This window comes from Sminthopsis crassicaudata, chromosome 2 (genome assembly GCF_048593235.1).
Source record: "Sminthopsis crassicaudata isolate SCR6 chromosome 2, ASM4859323v1, whole genome shotgun sequence".
Classification (NCBI taxonomy): Eukaryota; Metazoa; Chordata; class Mammalia; order Dasyuromorphia; family Dasyuridae; genus Sminthopsis; species Sminthopsis crassicaudata.
The window spans coordinates 112,024,022-112,030,493 of NC_133618.1; positions in this window are offsets into that span (position 1 = coordinate 112,024,022).

The following is a 6,472-nucleotide window of genomic DNA, read 5'->3' on the forward strand; positions in this document are numbered from 1 at the left end:
TCCAATTTTCTTGTTGCACGTTAAGTATTAGATTCCAAAGGTATAAATAACCTGGGTAGATAGACAGTAGTGCTAATATTTTACATTCAATTCCCAGTGTTTCTTCTCTGGGTGTAGTTGTTTCTGTCCATCATTGATCAGCTGGAAGTGAGTTAGACCTTCTTTATGTTGAAGATAACCACTTCCATCAGAATACATCTTCATACAGTATTGTTGTTGAAGTGTATAGTGATCTTCTGGTTCTGCTCATTTCACTCAGCATCAGTTCATATAAGTCTCTCCAAGCCTTTCTGAATTCATCCTGCTGGTCATTTCTTACAGAGCAATAATATTCCATAGCCTTCATATACCATAATTTACCCAACCATCCTCCAATTGATGGGCATCCATTCATCTACCAGTTTCTAGCCACTACAAAAAGAGCTGCTACAAACATTTTGGCACACATCGGTCCCTTTCCCCTCTTTCCCTAATAGCAGCACTGCTGGGTCAAAGGGCATGCACAGTTTGATAACTTTTTGGGCATAGTTCCAAATTGCTCTCCAGAATGGTCGGATTCTTTCACAGCTCCACCAACAATGTATTAGTGTCCCAGTTTTCCCACATCCCCTCCAACATTCATCATTATTTGTTCCTGTCATCTTAGCCAATCTGACAGGTGTGTAGTGGTATCTCAGAGTTGTCTTAATTTGTATTTCTCTGATCAGTAGTGATTTGGAACACTCTTTCATATGAGTGGATATAGTTTCAATTTCATTATCTGAGAATTGTCTGTTCATATCCTTTGACCATTTATCAACTGGAGAATGGTTTTATTTCTTATAAATTAGGATAAATTATCTATATATTTTGTAAATGAGACCTTTATCAGAATCTTTAACTATAAAAATATTTTCCCAATTTGTTACTTCCCTTCTAATCTTGTTTGGATTAGTATTGTTTGTACAGAAACTTTTTAGTTTGATATAATCAAAATCTTCTATTTTGTGATCAATAATGATCTCTAGTTCTTCTCTAGTTATAAATTCTTTCTTCCTCCACAGGTCTGAGAGGTAGACTATCCTCTGTTTCTGTAATCTATTTATGATCTCATTCTTTATGCCTAAATCATGGACCCATTTTGATCTTATCTTGGTATATGGTGTAGTGTGGATCCATATCTAATTTCTGGCATACTAATTTCCAGTTTTCCCAACAGTTTTTTTCAAATAATGAATTTTTATCCCTAATGTTGGTATCTTTGGGTTTATCAAACACTAGATTGCTATAGTTGTACCCTTTTTTATCCTTTGTACCTAATCTGTTCCACTGATCGACCAGTCTATTTCTTAGACAATACCAAATGGTTTTGGTGACTGCTGCTATATAACATAGTTTTAGATCAGGTATACCTGGACCACCTTGTATCTTGCTCCCATTGTTCTAGTTGCCAGGCTTTGGGACCAAAAAGAAGATCCCTCTTCCACATGAGAATCTCTCAAATATTTAAAAATAATTATCATGTCTTCCCTGAATATATGAAGACATGAAGAACCTTATTTATTTGTGCATCTATTTATTCATCTTTTCATTCATTTATCTATCTATCCATTTATTTATTTTACTTCAGGTTAAGCACCCCTTCAAGAAGTAGCTTCACTGAGTAGAACTGGCTTACTTATGATTTTTGTAGAAGATTAAAAGCAGATAACAGAATGGAGCATGACAAATTGTGAAAGCTCTTTTCTTGATCTCAGACTTTTAAAAAATAATCCTCTAGATATTACACAATTTTTCTCACCCCTACCTTGTCTCCCATATTCTGTTGATGCAGCTAAGTGGTGCAATGGATAAAGTACTAGGCCTAGAGTCAGAAAGACCTAAGTTCTAACCTCACACATTAACTAGCTGGGTGATCCTAGTCTAGTCGTTTAACCTTGATTGACTCAATTTCCTCATCTTAAAATGAACAGGAGAGGGAAATGGCTAGACGGTATCTTTGCCAAGAGTTGACATGATTGAAAAAAGACTAAAGAACAGCAATATGAAATATGTTAATATTCCTCTTCCTAAGCTTTGTATTGAAAATTTGTTGCTAATTTCATCTCCCCAAAAAAGACCTTTCTGTCTCTTTGTTGTTATTAGTTTATGGCAATTAGGGTTAAGTTACTTGCCCAGATTCATACAACTAGGAACTGTTAAGTATCTGAGGCAGAATTTAAACTCATGTCCTCTTGAAGTCAGGGCCAGTGCTCTATCCACTTCATCATGTATTTGCTCCTCTGCCTCTTTACATTAACAAACTTAGATTGCCTCATCATTCACCAGCTTAATTGAATTACTAAAATAAATAACCCAATGAAATAACAATGATAATGGTTTAAATATTCAATGTGGATTTTTATTTCCTGACCAGTAGTAACTGGTCGGTACAAAGCACTATTTTCCCTAAGATTTCCTCTGGTACCATGAAAAGCTCTAAGTAGTCATGTGTCCCTAGCCTTGAGCGAGCCAAAAGCAATAGGACATTATCACTTCTGAATCCTCTCCTGCTTGTCGGTATCTTCCCTAAAAAGTAGAAATCAGAACTCAACACAGTCTTCCAAATATAGTCTGAATAGAACATAATAGAGTGGGCACTATTTCTATTTAAAGCCTATGATCACATTAATATTTTGGCTACTACATATCAAACTGTTGACTCATATATGAGGTTACAGTTCATTAAAAACCCTAGCCCTTTCCCTATGACCTTTTGTACTTCTATCTATTCATCTGAACCAGTCTAAAAGGTGGTTTTTTTTTTTTTATTTAATCATTACTTCCTCCCCATTTGAAAGCATGTTTGTACTTAACAGAAAGAGACCGTCAACTGGATAGTTGAAGTCTCTTACATATTTTGCCTCCATGACAGTTTTATTATTCTCATTCTATCCAATCTATAGAAATACAGGGTGTCTCAAAAGTTTTAGCGTGATTTTATGTTTTAATAATTTATAACCATATGAAGACTTTAGGGAATTCCTATACATCCCACCATACTATTGTTTTTGTTTCTTTCTCATATGATCTTTTGTACTTCAGTCTATTCATCTGAACCAGTCCAGAAAGTGGGTTTTTGTTTTTTTTTTATCATTACTTCCTCTCCATTTTGAAAGCATGTTTACTCTTAATAGAAAGAGATTACCAACTGAATAGTCTCTTATATATTTTGCATCCATGACAATTTTGTTATCCTTTTTCTGTCCAGCCTACAGAAATACAGGGTGTCCCAAAAGTCTTAGTATGATTTTTATGGTTGAATAGGTTAAAATCATATTAAGACTTTAGGAAGTTCCTATATATCCTATTGTACTATTGCTTCTGTTTCTGTTTCTCTTGATTATCACCAAAATGAGAATCATGTAATTCCATGAAAGTCACATTGTTCTTTCCTACCATTTAAAAATATTTAATCTCTATCTTTTGAATAAAAAATATCTTCCATCACTATATTCAAATCATGCCCTGAATTCTGGTGGGTTTCAATGGTCTCTGTCAGAATAAACTGATGACCTGGCATGAAGATCCCTGGTTCACTTGGTTTATTCTCCCATACTCTATACACTGATGTGTAGACATTTCTATTGCTACTGTGTCTTTCCAAATAGTGTCTTTTGTGAATTACTAAGTACTCCCACAGCTATTTTTCTTTCTGTCGTCCCTAATACTGCCTGTGATATCTGCTACATGTAGCGAGTATTTTTTTCCACCTTTCTCTTTGATAAATAATTCTCTTGAACCATTTCAAGAAAATATATATTCCCTGGCCTTCATTAGATGCATTCTTATCAGTGTTCAGGAATTCATCATTGCTATATCTTCAGCTGAGGATTGAAATGCTAAATTGTCTTCTCCATCATCATTTTTTTAGACAGATGTTGACTTCCCATGTTCATCTTTTTCATCTAAAATCTCTATCTTCAGTGGGTGACAGTAAGAAAGAAAAGACTATCTGTACCCCATAAGGCTCCTGCTTTCTTTTTAAACTTTGTAATCTCTGTAGAAGAAACATAAACATAATTCAACCTTGCAGATAATTTCTTCCTGGTTCTCTTGTCTTTCCTTTTTTACAAGCCCTCCAAACCAGTTGTCTAATTGATGTTTTTCAATTTAACAAAGAGCTCCTTTTCCCACCTCAGTATGTACTCACATTGGATTGTTGCTTTGTATTTCCAGCTAAATTAATTTGGCACTTAAATGAAAAAAAAAAAAAGAGAGAGAGAGAGAGAGAAAAGGATCCGGACTAGACATAACTACAGTCATATATTCTTTAGTACATTGCTTTCAGACGGATTCAAGCCAATTTCCAGGATTATTCAATTTTTGGCAGCTCTTTCTGAAACTCAGCAACCTGAAACCTCTTTACCAGCATGCAATAAGTTGAACTTTTCCAAAGCAGTTAATTGAATTACTAAAATAAATAACCCAATGAAATAACAATGATAGTGGTTTAAATATTTAATGTGAATTTTTATATGCCTGTCAACATTTGTTGTTTAGTTCTTTTTTCAGTTGTGCATGACTCTTCCGGACCCGTTCAGGTTTTTCTTGGCAAAAATACCAGAATGTTTTGCCATTATTTCCTTCTCCAGCTTATTTCATAGAAGAAGACATAGAGGGTAAGAGTTAAATAATTTACTCAGTGTCTTGACGCTATCAACATTGGATCTTCATATTAGGTGATTAAATTTTTTATGCAATCTTGGGATGAAATATGATAGAAAAAGTTTTGAGGTTGCATTTTTAAATTAAATCAGGTCCTGGAGTCTATAGACATTGTACTCTGTACAGTTATAATGTTTCTTTTAGGGAATTCTTAGAGATATTTCACTGAATTAAATTAAATTTTCTAAATGTTTTTGGAGTACCTGGGCTATGCCAAGATATTGCATTGTATTGCAGGAGAAACAAAAATGTATAAGGAATAGTCCCTGTCCTCAAAAGGAGAAAGGAAAATATGATTGACCAGGGATTCTTAAAGTTTTATTTGTCATGGACTTTTCTGACTGTCTGGTAAAACCTACAGAATAATGTTTATAAATGCATAAAATAAAGTATATAAGATTCTCACCCCCCCAAAAAAACAATAACAAAACAAAACCCAACCCAATTTTGTTGAAATATAATTGTCAAAATATTTAAAAACAACTTAATAGACCCCAGGTTAAGAAATACCTCTTGCAATCAAACATGAGACAATGGAACTAAGATAAATTGACCATTTTGCTAAGGATTATTTTTTTATACATGTAAATGCCACAATCTGCCTTCTTGGATTAATAGTTTTCCTTATGGTGATGATCTAATCTGATCAGTTTTGAGCACATTGTAAAGCCATTTCCCATCATAGGTTGTTTTCTTTGTGACCAGAGGATGCTTAGTTATGTTACTTCTATAATATCTCTTCTATCCATCCTTTTTTTTTTTCATTCACCAAACCATAATTTTAGTTTAGACTCTTATTATCTCTCAATTGCTATTATAGTAGGATCCTAATTGGTTTATTTCTTTTCTCATCCATTCTCGACACAGCTGCCAAAATAACATTTTGAAAGCACAGTTTGGATGATGCAACTTTCTTTTTCCTTTTTTTTCCCCCCTGAGGTAATTGGGGTTAAGTGACTTACCCAGGGTCACACAGCTAGGAAGTATTAAATGTCTGAGGCCAAATTTGAACTCAGGTCCTCCTCCCTTCAGGGCTGGTACTCATTCTATCCACTGTGCCACCTAGCTGCCCCATACAACTTTCTTGTGCAAAAACCTATTTTGTTATGTATTGAGCAAATGTTCTGGAGACTGTATTGGAAATCTTTAGAGTTGGGTTAAAATGAGATGAGAATAAGGAGTGTTCAGTGGGGAACCAATAACAAAGTTTTAACAATGAGAGCCTTAGTTTAGAATTACTGACATAGAAAAGCAATGACAAGGTGGGAGTATGTTAGTCATTTAAGAATAAGTTTGGTTAGGTTATCATTAGCCATAGGGATTTAATCTGGGGTTATTGTTGTCCCAGGATATCAGACCTAGAACAATTCCATCCAATATGTGGCTGGAAAGGTAGATTGTGATTGCTAGGGTAAGGGGACTGTTATAGATTTTAGGTAGTGGGAGAATTTCTGTACCCTATTGTTGTAAGCTTATTTTCCTGTTTTCTTCTGCTCTCTAAATGTTTTGGGTTTTTTTGAGGGGGTCTACTTGTTATGTCAATTGACATTAATTAAATTTTTGGATAACACTACTGTAATCAGTGTATATATCTTTACTTCCATCTTTGTCCCATTTTTTTATTACCAATAACCAGTTTAAATAGACCAGATTAGAATTGTTTTTAATAGAATGTAAGAAATTTCATTTATTAATTTTAATGAAGTTATTCTTTTATTAAATTATAAAATAAATAAATAATTAAAATAATTTTATGATATTTCTTGCTATGTTTAATCATCTGTCC